The 14428-nt window shown below is 37.4% G+C and overlaps 1 non-coding gene across 1 annotated transcript; it reads right to left on the bottom strand.

Moving 5' to 3' along the window:
- Nucleotides 1-5857: 5857 nt before the first annotated feature.
- Nucleotides 5858-5964, bottom strand: LOC145633516 (small nucleolar RNA R71). Its single transcript, XR_014112837.1, has one exon. It is a non-coding gene; the product is annotated as a small nucleolar RNA R71 (small nucleolar RNA).
- Between the last annotated feature and the right edge of the window lie 8464 nt (nucleotides 5965-14428).

The following is a 14428-nucleotide window of genomic DNA, read 5'->3' as shown; positions in this document are numbered from 1 at the left end:
TGCCAACTTTGGCAACAGATTACCATTGGTCATTGCTAAGATTAGCAACAAATTATTAATATTAGTTCCTAAAATAGCAACAAATTATTAATGCTGGTTCCTAAAAATAGCAACAAATTATTAAAGTTGGTTCATAAAAATAGCAACAAATCATAAATATAGGTTAGGTCAACTTGGCTCGACTTTGCATGTAAGGCTCTTTGAATCCCCTATCTCAAGAATCGCAGTCGGTAGGAGTCAAACTTGTGACCTCAAAGTCACTTGGTGAATCTCTTACCAACTATACAAAGTACCATTTGTTTACTTCTATACATATAATTTATAATAAGTGAACGAAATATTAGAGACAAATTGAAATATTAGAGACGAAATTGAAAATTTTGTCTCTAAATTAGGGACAAAATAAAAAATCTGTCTCTAAATTAGAGACGAAATTGAAATTTGTCTCTATTTGATGTCATTATAGCAACAAATAATAATTTTATACATAATAGCAAAAACTGAACTACATATAAATTAACAACAAAATGTAACACAATTTGTTTCCAATGGCAACAAATAAAAAAACACGTTATCATCTAACAACAAAAGTTTAGACGACTTGTTTCTAATGGCAACAATTCAAAAATTCATTGCCTTTGTTTGTTTCTAAATCAATACAAATAAAATATTTGTTGTCATAGTTTGTTACTACATGGCAACAAGAAAAAAATATGATGTCATCTAGTAACAACTAGTAAGACAATTTGTTTTAAATAGCAACAAATCAAAAACATGTAGCCATTAATTATTAAAAAACTAAAGCATAAAATGTCGCTTTTAATTTGGCAATGAAAAAAATTATATTCGTTGCTATTTAGAAACGTTTAAAAAAACTGTTGCCAAACTTAGTTGCTAAAAAGCATTTATTTTTGTAGTGGTACCCCAAGGTGTTATAAACGTTGTTTTCTCCATGTCTTCTTCCGCCATGAGAATCTGGTTGTACCCTGCGTACCCATCCATAAATGAGAGAAGCGCGTGATTTGTTGTATTATCTACTAAGATGTCGATGTGTGGTGAAGGGAAGTCATCCTTTGGACTTGCCTTATTTAGATCTCGATAGTCGACACACATTCTTACCCTTCCATCCTTCTTTGGAAATGGGACCACATTTGCAACCCATTCGGGGTATTTGGATACCCTGATAAAAGTTGCAGTTATTTGCTTTTGAACTTTTTCTTTTATCTTAAGAGCTACGTTGGGTTTCATTCGACGCAACTTTTGTTTTACAGGTTTCATTCCTGGAATTAGTGGTATAGTGTGTTGAGATATTTCTCTGTTAATACCTGGCATATCTTCATATGACCAAGCAAATACATCGATAAATTCTTTGAGTAGATTGATTAAATCGGTTATGTCATCTTCATTAATTGTTAGTCCGATTTTAACTTCTCTTTCAATGGTTGGATTGTTTGAGATATCAACCGTTTCAGTATCCTCAATGTAGACACCCATTTGTGTCTCCCCAAAACCAAACCCAGTGATGAGTACCTTTCCCGTCGAATCATAATCGAATGAAGTGAAAGTGTGGAAAGTCTAGTGTTGCGGTTAGTTTTTATTTCTTTTCTTTCTCTTTGTTTTTGAAAACCTATTTTAAGAAAACAGACAATCCAGTTTGGTTTGGTCCATGGAAAAGGTCCAATAATGGTGTAGTTGAGTCGGGTTCGAAAAGAGCTTTCCAACGATATATTATAAGCCCAATTCCGATGAATAATGAGGAAGTTATGGCCAAATTACTAAACTGGGCCCGGTTTGATATTTATGTGCGGCCCAATGATCTAGAGGAGGGCCTAATATTGATTTATCATTCCTAATGCAATAAGAATTGATTATAGTTTTCTAGATTCTTCTAGAAGGTTCTTTCCATTCCTAATTTAATTAGCATTGATAAATTAACTTTAGTTGACTTTTTAGAGTTTTAATCAGAATCAAAGAAGTGTTTTTAAGGAAAATACGATTTTGCCCTCCTGTACGACTAAATTTTATCAAATTAAGAAAACGTGTGGAAACTGTTTTCCAGCGTCTGACAACAGGACCAGCACCGGGCGCCAAGCTTGGCGTCTGGCGCTAGTGTCTAGAGTTTGGCGCCAAGTTGTTTTATTCTTTTCGAAACTCTGATTCGTTTTTTTATCTATCCGGCTAATTTTCTCTATAAATAGCCTCCTAAAACCTCCGTTTTCCATCATCAAATCTCATCAAAAATCATCAACTCTCTAGTTTTCTAATACTCTCTTCAAGAATCTCTTGATTATTCTCTCTCTCTCTTTTATAAACTAGCCTTTGGCATACAAAATTCCGCATTCACAAGATCTATACACCTAGCCAAATTTGAAGTTGCCTTTCATCCTAGACATGAAAGGTTTTAATTTCTGAGGGTTTGGTCCCAAATCTCTCTTTTAATTAGTTGATTTAATTAATTGTTTATTATTTCCCTTGAAGTTACTAACGTGTGTATTTTTTTATTAGAAAGAGATACGAGGCATCCAAGTAAGTGCTTTAATTGATTTTATGATTTAGAAATCATGTCTAGATTGTTATTTTGGTTCCTAGTATCATGTTAGGGCGTTTTGATCTTCCTAGTACCATGTTTAGGGTAACAACTAAAATTTCTAATATCAAATATATCAATTATGATTCCTGTGATGCTTCCTATTTTCTTTCCTAATATTCATGTTAGTATCATGTTAGGGTTAAAACTTTGATTTTTAATGTTTAGTGACATGCTAGTGTTTGTTATTAATCTTGTTAGTATCATGCCTAGGATCTTGCTATTATTATGCTTTAACATGATTATGATAAATATGATTATTTTAATTATTATGATTATTATTATTATTATTATTATTATTATTATTATTATTATTATTATTATTATTATTATTATTATTATTATTATTATTATTATTATTATTATTATTATTATTATCATGTTGCTTGATTATATTTATTGTTATTGCTTGATCACACCTTTCATGCATGTTTAAACGGAATTGGTACTTGTAATCATGCTTAATAAGATAATTAATAATCTTGTTAAGGGTTAATATGATTATAATTCAAGTGATCGCCAATAATAGTTTTATTTGTGCATTAAATTCAACCAACATAGATAAACAGGTTTAGGGTAAACCTATTGATTGCATGTTAGTCAGAAAGCGCACATGAATACGATCAGAATAAAGTAGAGGCCTATTATTAGGGCAGGTTCAATCTCTTTTAGGTTGGATTTGTACCTTCATCCCCGAACTACCAGTCATGGTTCCAGACCTATTGGAGTTGACGATCTCCTAGATCGTTAAGGGGTGTAACCTTCACCTCGTGAACGGTTTACAAGTTCCTAAAAATTGATGGCGACTCTTTTGCTCTATCTTCTTTCCCTTTGGACGCCACCGTACTTTAGTGTATGATCACAGTGGGTTTCAAGCTAGGGGTAATGCTTGAAATATTCCCTACAGTTTTTTGGCGACTTTAATTCCTAAAATTTATTTTGGCAATGATTTAGAATGAGTGGATGAGACTCGAAAAGTTCGAAGTATTTCATGTGCGTAATTTTGATTAACATTATTGTCATATGCATAAAAAAGATCTCATTGGAAAGACCATCCGTAATGAGTTAAAAACATAGGATTTTTACACGTAGGAAATTTGAGGAATATCTTTCACAACTAGGATCGAAATAATGCTGCGCGAAACTGAAAATTTTATCGAGCACAGTGATGTGTCTATTTTATATAGTATTTTACCCCCGTCCCTTGGTCATAATTAGTAGTGTTTTTGGCTCTTTAGAGCCACTTTTATTACTAATTGGTGTTTTCTAGTGTTTTCGTAGATTTGGTTGACTTTTGCAGGAATTTGCACTTTTGGAGCATTTTCTCGAGATATTATGGAGCAATCACGAGCACTGGAGAAACACGATAAGTTTTTATAGCCCAGGGCCGGTTAGAGACATCGAATCAGTGATTAAGGGCTTGGTATAGGTGATATCGGGGCATTTGGACCGAGTATTCAAGACCCGAAGAGGAAGCCCAGATTGGCCCGAAGAATTGGAGCCCAATTGTAGTCCAAATAGTGGCCCAAGAGAGCCTCCCGGCCAAAGAGGTTGGCGCGCCCGGCCGGGCGGGAGAAGCAAAGGTCGGGGCCCGGTGACGCGCCCGGCCGAGCGCGAGATTCAACCTGAAGAGCAAAAAGTCGCGCCCGATCGGGCGGTGCCTCGCCCGATCGGGCGCGTGTTTTTATTAGGAGTTAATTTTGTCGTTTAAGTTTGTTTTAGTTTAGGATTTGTACGGAGTATAAATACTCCTCCGTAATACGATTTTAGGATCTCTCTCTTTTTTACTCTTTCTTTACTCTCTTAATTGTTTTCTTAGATTTTCTCTCTCTTATACCTTTGTTCTTAATCTACTCTTAATTCCAGATCTATTTGGTAACTATTCCTCTTCTCTTAATCTTAATTGTTTATTTTCATTCCTTTGATTATGTCTTGCTTTATTGCTTTGATTAGTTTAGTTTCTATTATGTGTGAGTAGTTTTATTTCTAGGGTTTATGGGGATCCACAAATAATATGAAGGGGTAATTTATTGTTGTTGATTGTCAATGATAGATTAATTTCCTATTGATTAATTTAATGCTCTGTGACTAGATTAGGCCTGATCTTTTATGCATGAGTTTGACAATATTGATTCGAGATTCGACAAATGAGAATTAATGTTTAGGTCTAGTTTCAATAGGCAGGTTAATTTATAAATGGTTAAGTCGAGATTCGAAAGATGAAATTTAATACCAGTAAATTAATTGTGTGATTATAATACGTAGCGAAAGCCCTTTATAATCTGATTAATATATGCATTGATGAATGATTATTATATTCTACCCTGGAATATTATTTATTGGTGAACCTATGCCCTAGATCCTTTTATATATTATTTTCTCCTTATTCTTGATCTCCGTAGTTTAGTTTATTATTCAAATATAAATATTGGTTACCTCATAATCTAGATTATATTAGTTAATTAGGAATAGAAAGATCCATTTCTCTGTGGATTCGACCCTACTTCCCTATCTACATTAGTTAGAGGATTTAGGAATTACTTTTGATTTGGGGATACGACTTTACCCTGTCAAAATTTGGCGCCGTAGCCGGGGAAACGGTTTTATTTTTGTTTCTGATTATTTTTGTAGTCTAGGTTATTTCTTTTTGTCTCAGAGAACGTTAGTTCTTTGAGGCAAATCTCATATTTGCTTTTAGTTTTTTTTTTGTTTATGCCTAGGTGTTCCAGATCAGGGTACATCCCATTTGATCTTGAGATCGAACGATCCTTTTATAGACTGAAGAATTTCTACAAGCAAATTCTGGCGGACTCTGGTGATAATAATAATCACCGCGATCCTCCAACTGGTTCTAGCGATTCAGAGGTATCATCAGATACAGAATAAGAGATGACGGCTCCAAAGAAGCTTAGTGATTACTCACAACCAAAGCTTACAGATTTTCCACATCTCACCCCTACTCCGGCTCTTGATGGGGTACAATTTGAAATTAAACCCCAATTTATAACGATGATAGAGAGGAAGCAATTTAGTGGAGCCAAGGGTGAAGACCCGAATCTTCACATTGCCGACTATTGTCAATATTGCAATACCATTAGGCAAGCCGGGGTCACTCAAGACCAAATCAGGGAGATTCTCTTTCCCTTCTCTTTAATTGGAAAAGCTAAATTGTGGTTTAATGGCTTAAATAGAACTGCACTTGGTATAACTGACTGGGAAACTCTGGTTTTGAATTTTTATAACAAGTATTATCCTGCAGAGAGAACAGCCGTACTATAGAGTGCGATTCAGAACTTTGCCCAAGAAGCCGATGAATCTTTATATGAGGCTTGGGAGAGGTTCAAGGACCTACAAAGAGAATGCCCCCACCATAATTTAGCACAATGGCAGTTAATCCAAGCCTTTTACAATGGCATTGGAAATTCTTCTAGAATAATTTTAGATTCTGAAACTAGTGGGAGATTTATGAATCTTAATGTTGATGATGCAGGTCAGGTTATTGAAGATATGGCGATACACAATTCCCAATATGGGAATCCTAGAGGATTTTCTAACAAGGGGAAGCATAGTGTTGACTCTGTATCCTTTTTGCAAGCTCAACTGACCTCTATCTGCCAAAAATTAGATAATCTTAGCACTGCTAATGTAGCTAATGTTTCTGCAATTAATAATAATGCTAATGAAGCTTTCTGTGAAAATTGTGGAATTTTAGGTCATTGGGAACAAGATTGTAGGAGTTCCGTGGAGCAAGTTAATGCCTTTCAAGCTTATAGGCAAAATAACCCATACTCCAACACCTACAATCCTGGGTATCAGAATCATCCGTACCTTTCCTACCGGAGTACTAATTTTCAAAATCCACCACCACAAGAACCACATGCGCAGCAACAACAGCAACAGAAATATTACCATCCCAATGCTGGCCAGAAGAACCAACCACAACAATCCTCCTCATCTTCCGACCCTTCTTTGGTGGAAATTAGAGCGATGTTGGTTAACATGCAGAAGCATATGGAGAGTAGAAATGCGCAAATTGATTCAATCCTAGCGCACAATAAAATTGTAGATAATCAGATTGCGCAACTTTCCGCCACTCTACAAGCCCGCCAACAGGGAGCTCTGCCGGCACAACCGACCAGGCCTACGAATCAAGCCTATGCAGTTACTCTAAGGAGTGGTTCAAACTATGAAGGGCCCCCTAAGCCCAGAATTGATGAACCTGTCTTATTAAATAATGCTAATCTTGATTCCGTTAAACCAGACAATGTAGCTAATAGCCCTGCAGGGCTAAAGCATAGTACTAACATATCTAATTCTACATTGCAGGGTACGACTCCAGAGAAGGTGGCCACTCAAGATAAGAGCAATGATGCTCCAAAGCCAGTTATCAAACTTCCATTCCCCAATCGTCACTTGAAAACAAATTTGGATAAGCAGTTTGGTAAGTTCCTGGAGATGGTGAAAGATTTGAAGGTAACAGTTCCCTTCACTGAATTAATCACACAAATTCCTTCATATGCAAAATTTATGAAAGAAATATTGACAAGAAAAAGGTCTATTAGTGAGGTAGAGACAGTAGCTTTCACTACAGAGTGTAGTGCCGTACTTCAGAATAAATCTCCACCTAAATTAAAAGATCCGGGTAGTTTTTCTATCCCTTGTCATATTGGCAATCTAGTGATTGATAATGCATTGTGTGATTTGGGTGCTAACGTTAGTGTTATGCCATTATCTGTGTGTTCCAAACTGAATATGGGTAAATTAAAAGCTACTAATATTACTCTACAAATGGCCGACCGATCTTTCAAATACCCCTTAGGTGTTTTAGAGGATGTTCCCGTTAGAGTAGGTAAATTTTATATACCTGTTGATTTTGTTGTTCTTGATATGGCTGAGGATATGCAAACCCCGATTATTTTGGGTAGACCATTCCTTAACATTGCAGGAGCAATCATAGATGTGCAAAGTGGTAAGTTAACACTATCAGTAGGGGATGATAAAATTGTTTTTTATCTTAATAATACTCCCAAAAGCCCCATGACTGAGGAGAAATGCTTTAGTGTTAATGTGGTTGAGAATTATTTTAACAAGCCCCAAGCTCTTGAAAAAGATCCCTTGGAGGCGGTATCTTGTGTTGCATCCCTTTCAGATGAGATAGACAAATGGCAGAAGGAAGTCGATGTAATAGAAAGAGCTCTCTACACTGTTGGTCTTGGTTTTGAGGACAAAAAGGTGGAATCAATCAAGCAAGTTGTGCGATTTGAGCCTACGGTAGGTGTTCCGCCAGATCGAGTTGTGAGTGTTGAATGCAATGACAATTTGAAGCAACCCTCGATCAAAGAAGGATCTTTGGTGCGTAGCATTGAAGAACTCCCTACCCAAGTAAAGGAGGATCCATCAGATAAGGTGAATTGTCCCACAGGGCATATCAGGAAGCCACGTCGTAGCCAAAACACCGCTAGACCGAGTGAGAAACCGCCTGATCAAGCGTTAGGCCAAGGGTCCTAGTTCTTGTACTTGGTAAGAAGGTCGTGCGGGACCTAGATAAACCAGCGCTTTGCAAGAGGCAACCCGTATTTTTAATGCTTTTTAGACTATTTTTTTCTCTTTTTTCTTATGAGAGGAGAGATGAGGGAATTTAATGAGTTTTATGAGTTTTTGCACAGTTTTGAAGGAAAAGAGTTAGCGAAAAATTGAAGAAAAGAAGAAAGCCAGTGAAATCGTCAATAAGCCTCGGGCCCGATCGGGCGAAGCTCGCCCGACAGGGCGTGAGAGCTAGGTCCAAATATCGAGTGATTTCGCCCGACCAGGCGCAAAACTCGTCGTATACGGACAAATTTGTCCGCCCGATCGGGCAAGCCTCGCCTGACCGGGCGCGAGAAGTGGCGAAAATTTGGGCGACATACCGCCCGACCGAGCGCGAGGACTGCTCGATTGAATATCCAGATCGCCCAACCGGGCGCGAGGGGCGTCCGCCTCTTTTTCTTCTCTCTTTTCTTCTTTCTTCCTTCTTTTCTTCTTACCTTCATAACTTTCTCTCTCTACAACTCAAATTCTCTCTACCTTCTCTCTAAGATTTGTTCTCCAATTCTTACCTAAATCCAAAACTTTTTACATATTATTACTCCTCTCTTCATCCTCTACATTTCTATATAAAAATTTTCGAATTTCTTTCAAATTAATTTCATACCCATTTTTACCATGTCTTCAAAGAGGGCTCGGTCTATTTTCGGTAGGAGCTCTAGTTCGAGGGAGGAATACGACCCGGATTTGCAACTCCCGTACTGGTCGACGATCCGTATTGCTAGCCAAGAGAAAAAGGAGCGGCTAGAACACCTAATCGGGCGCGAGGTAATTCCTTCTCGGTGGTTACACCGCCCTACTTTAGAATCGTTTGGTTTGTATGATTTTGTAAAACGATTTTTAAATGACATTGGCATGAGAAAATTCGTTGATATGCACTATCCTACTTACCGAGAATTAACTTGTTAATTCTTGTCTTCTTTAAAAGTTGTAAATAGTAGAAATGGGCCGAATTTAATTTTTAGGTTGAACAATAGGAATATTAGTTTAACTTATGTAGAATTTTGTAAATTATTTGAATTAAATTCTGAGTTACCTCACCAATGGCATGCAGACTATAAAATGGGTGACATTTATTTTGCTCTGACTGGTTTGCCTACTCCCGACCCCCAACATGCTAGTACCAAACCTATTCATCACCCTGTCCCAAAAATCTGGCAAAGATTTGCGGGTTTGTGTTTTTTAGGTAGGAACGAGCCCCATAACGCCCAAACTAACGAACTAGCTGTCATAGGACACTATGTGTATGGGTTCGGGAAATTGAACATAGGTAGGTATATTATTCACCATCTGAGAAGACATGCCACGGCCAGTACCACATCTCGCACCCCCATCCGTATAGGAGGCCTTATCACTCGAATAGCAGTGAAAAAGGCCGATTTTGTAGAGGAAGGACCCCACCATCTGACCAACTGTGGACCAGATACCTATATGACTGCTAGGTATTTTGAGGAGTTGGGGTGGGTAAGACCGGATAGCGAGCAGACACCTTTTTGGTGTATTAGGACTGGGAGCGAGCAACCTTTGCCCATTTTTCCCTTACCCAACCCTGACTTGACCGCCTTTCCCCCAGGGCAACCATCCTATACATATGATCTTTTAGTTGCCAACGCTAGGGGGCAAGCACCACCACCACCAGTTCCACCACCCCAGCCTCAGCCTCAGCCCGAGGTGGCATTATCTCCACCTCGCATGTCTCACTCCGTCCCTTATGTTGACTCTAACTCAGTTTGGGACCTTCAGAGTATAGGTCAGGCCTTAGGACGTATCGAGCATTCCCACACTGACCTTAGGAGGATGGTAGGCTCTATAGACCAGAGGTTAGGGTACTTGGAGAGGAACCAGGGTAGAGCTCTCTACCCTATGTACGATGATTATGCTCGTCGGGGCAACATTCCCGACGATGCTATTTACCCTGACTAGTTTCAGCCTCCACCCCAGGGATAAGATAGGGATCCCACTGCCCATGGTATTTACACCGACTATTCTGCCTTCCATGGGTACGGCCAGGACATTCCTTTCAGGGGACCGGCGGGGGGGGGGGGGAGTTTTAATGTTGATTATTTTGGTGGTAGGTCTTCTGGTGCAGGTGGTGCAGGTGGCAGTGGAGGTGCAGGCTTCGGCTCGATGGATGATGATGATCAGGACTAGCTATGCTGGGCTAGTTTCCGAGCCAATGAGGACATTGTCTGATTCTGACTTGGGGGAGATTTTGGATTTGGTATCTTTCTTTTTCTCTTTTCTTTTATTTTTGGTGTGTTTTCTTAGTTTAGATTTATTGCTTTCTAGGTTAGTTTTATTGCTTTCTTATATAAAAAAAATACAAAAAAAATTGAAAAATAAAAAAAATCCAAAAATACGTTCCAATGAATTGTAAATTATGCTTCCCTGTGCCCCTTACTTGAGAAAATTGTTTTGATTCTTGGTATATGATGATAAGCATTGTGGATTAGTTGATCATGATTTGATGTTTGATTGCCTTGAAACCTTAACATGCGTCAATTTTGCCCAACTACTTGTGAATATAATGCTTGACTAGTTGATTTGATTAGGAATGTAAGTTAGTTCCTGGTATGTCAATGAATTTGAGTATTGGTTTGCAACTATAAGTTGGCGATAACTTGAATTATAATCATATTAACCCTAAACAAGATTATTAATTATCTTATTAAGCGTGATTACAAGTACAAATTCCCTTTAAACATGCATAAAAGGTGTGATCAAACAATAACAATAAATATATAAAGCAACATGATAATCATTATAATAATTAAAATAATCATGTTTATGTTAAAAATAAAGCATAATAATAGCAAGATCCTAGGCATGATACTAACAAGATTAATAACAAACCCTAGCATGTCACTAAACATTGAAAAATCAAAGCTTTAACCCTAACATGATACTGACATGCTATTAGGAAAGAAAATAGGAAGCATCATAGCAATCATAATTGATATAAGAAACTATCATTACCCTAAACATGATACTAGGAAGCAATCAAAACATCCTAACATGATACTAGGAAGCAAAATAATAATCTAAACATGATTTCTATACCATAATATCAATAAAATAATTAAAGTACTTATTTCGATGCCTCATATCTCTTTCTAATAACAAAATACACACGTTAGTAACTTCAAGGAAAATATAAAATCAAAGAATTAAATTAAATAATTGAAACAGAGATTTGGGACAAAACCCTTAGAAATATCAAACCTTTCACGTCTAGGGCAAAGACAACTTCGAACTTGGCTAGGTGTGTCTAGTGCTAAGTATGAGGAATTGTGTTTGTAAAAGGCTAGGCTAAAAAGGGGGGGGGGAGAGAATAAGATTTAGCTTAGAGAGAGAGAAGAATTAGAGAATTCTGGTTATTGAAAAAGGAGGTCCAGGGACCCTGTTTATAGAAAATAGTCCGGAATCGATAGAAACGAATCAGAGTTCGAAAAGGAATAAAACACCTCTCTGTCGCCAGTGACAGGGCTTGTCGCCAGGCGACGAACTTGTCGTTTGGTGATGCAGAAGGTTTTCCACGCGCTTTCAACGCGGAATCTATTTCTTGATAAAATCGAGTCGTAAAATCCGTACAAAGGGTAAAATCGTATTTTCATATAAAACACTTCTTTCATTCCAAATGAAACTCATAAAACATAATTATCAATCCTAATCCTATTAGGATTTAAGAGAACCTTCTAGAAGATTCTAGAAGACTATAATCAATCCTAATAGCTTTAGGAATGATAATTAATAATAGGCCCTCCTCTAGATCATTGGGCCGCATATAAGAACCAAATCGAGCCCAATTTAGTATTTTGGCCATAACTTCCTCATTATTCATCGGAATTGGGCTTATAATATATCGTTGAAAAACTCTTTTCGAGCCCCATTATTGGACTCTTGTCATGACCAAACTAAATTGGATTGACTATTTTCATAAAATAGAGCAGGTTTTCGAAAACAGAAAGAAAGATTTTTTATAAAAACTAACTGCAACATTAGACTTTTCACACTTTCATCTCATTCGATTATGATTCGACACGAAATATATTCATCACTGGTTTTGGTTTTGGGGAGACACAAATGGGTGTCTACATTCCTTTTGTGTTGATATAGTAGCATGTTTGGTGGTTCATTGTTGGCTTGTTGGTTATTGTTGTTGGCTTGTTGGTTATTGTTGTTGGATTGTTGGTTACTGTTGGCTTGTTGGTTATTGTTGCCTTGTTGGTTGGCTCTGCCTTGTTGGTTATTGTTGTTATGCCTTGTTGGTTGGCTCTGCCTTGTTGGTTAATGTTGTTTGCCTTGTTGGTTGGCTCTGCCTTGTTGGTTAATGTTGTTTTGTGTGTTGGTTGGATCTGCCTTTTTGGTTATTGTTGGCTTATTATTGATGGTTGGATTATCTTGAGCTTGTTGGTTAATGTTGGCTTATTGTTGGTTTGTGTTTTTATGATGGATGGTTGTTGGTTAATGTTGGCTTGTTATCTGGACCTCCTCATGTGTATGCTGTTTGTTCTTTGGTTGATGGCAATATGTTGGAATTTGATTGATGAATGATGAGATCTAGTATGCTTTATGCACGAAACACGTTATCTTTTTGGTCCCTCTAGTGTTCTCAATGATCATTCATGTAGAGAACAATGTCAGCCCCTATACATCTTTTGAAATTATTCATTTAGAAGTCCCTTTGTTTCACATAGACTGTCCTCCCTTATATTGAGTCCCCTACATGATTAATTTGACTTAAGGGATGTTGCCTAATCCATATGATGAAGAGACTCCATTGAATTACACTACACACAAGTGTATTGCTGCAACAACTCCTTTAGGAGTTGTTGTTGAGGTAACCTTGTGATGAGGTGTTGTATTCAAGAAACATGTTGTATTATGATGGATTTAAACACTATAATAATCATAGATTTTGTTTCCATTTCATTCAAAAAGATGCAAAAAGAACAACATGATATTGAAAATACATTTGACTACCTTTAAGGTATAAACCATCCTAATACTCAGAATACACCTAACCACCTAAAACATTAACAAAAGGAAAGATGATTCCAATGACAGAATGATGACTAAGTGGTTATGTGTGGCAATCAATGTTGTTGTTCTGATTACCCCTGCAATGTGCTTTAGTCTGCATCTACTTCCATGTATTCTTCTGCTTCATGATTGCCCTGAGTTGCTGGCCTAAACATAGTGTTTAGGTAATCAACAACCTCTAACACAACTGCATTGTGAACCTTAACCTGATCTGGAAGAATGCCAAGATTTTCCAGCTTCTTTTTGTTCATGTGTAGAATTTTGTACTTGTTCCCTCCTTGATCCCTCAAAATATTTATCATGCATCTTTGCAAAGCTACCTAAATGTATTTGTTTACTTCTGGTTTGAATGTGTCATATGACTCAATGAATTTGGCAACAATGCAAGCTCATCTAGGTTTTTAGGAAATGACTGGTACTGTAAAGACTGAATTGACCTAAACAAACCTAAATCTAACACATTCAAAAAAGGTGACTGTGGTGGTTGGAATACAAATTGAATATTGAACCCATTAGCTGTTGTGGCCGCAATGAACTCCTCATATCTTGGGATTTGATGAGGCCTTGCATTGTCCCACTATATCACCACATTTTGTGGCAGACTTTCTGGCCACTTTGATATAATTGCTGGTATGACCTTGTTTAGTAGCATCTCCGTGATGACTTCTCTGTTGACATTCTGATGTGCCTTTGTCTCCTATGTGCTTGCTGCTCTGTTCTTACTTGACTTCTTAGCTCTTTCCTTGTATGTGAATGGAAATGCTCCATACTTTCCATCATGTAAGAGTCCCCCATTTATGTCATAAAGTGGCTTCCCAATGACTGGTATGAACATTGCCTTTAGTTTGAACCTTCTAGACTGTTGTGCTATGTATGGGTCTTCTTCACTTGGGAGGAGATAAACCCTTCTCTTATCAGGGTTAAGATAGAACCATTTCTCATCTATGTGTATGTGTTGGTGCATGTCATCAAATGTGGGGTCCTCATTGTGTGCAGCTGGGTTTATATGAGACAGAACCCATTTCAACCTTGCTGCTTTATGATTTGAGTTGAGTGCAGGCTTGTTACTTGTTGTGTATGTCCTAATTATTCCCTTTTTCTTCAAATTATGAAGTGCCACATGTGAAATCTTCAATGCAGTAGCATAACTTCTCTCTGTCTGCCTTAGATGTAGGGGGACCGACTGTAGGAATTCATCTGTGAATACCCTTGGCT

The sequence above is a fragment of the Chenopodium album genome, chromosome 5 (assembly GCF_948465745.1).
Source record: "Chenopodium album chromosome 5, dcCheAlbu1.1, whole genome shotgun sequence".
Taxonomy (NCBI): Eukaryota; Viridiplantae; Streptophyta; class Magnoliopsida; order Caryophyllales; family Amaranthaceae; genus Chenopodium; species Chenopodium album.
Note: the sequence above shows the minus strand (reverse complement) of the source record. Positions and strands in the feature narration are given on the sequence as shown.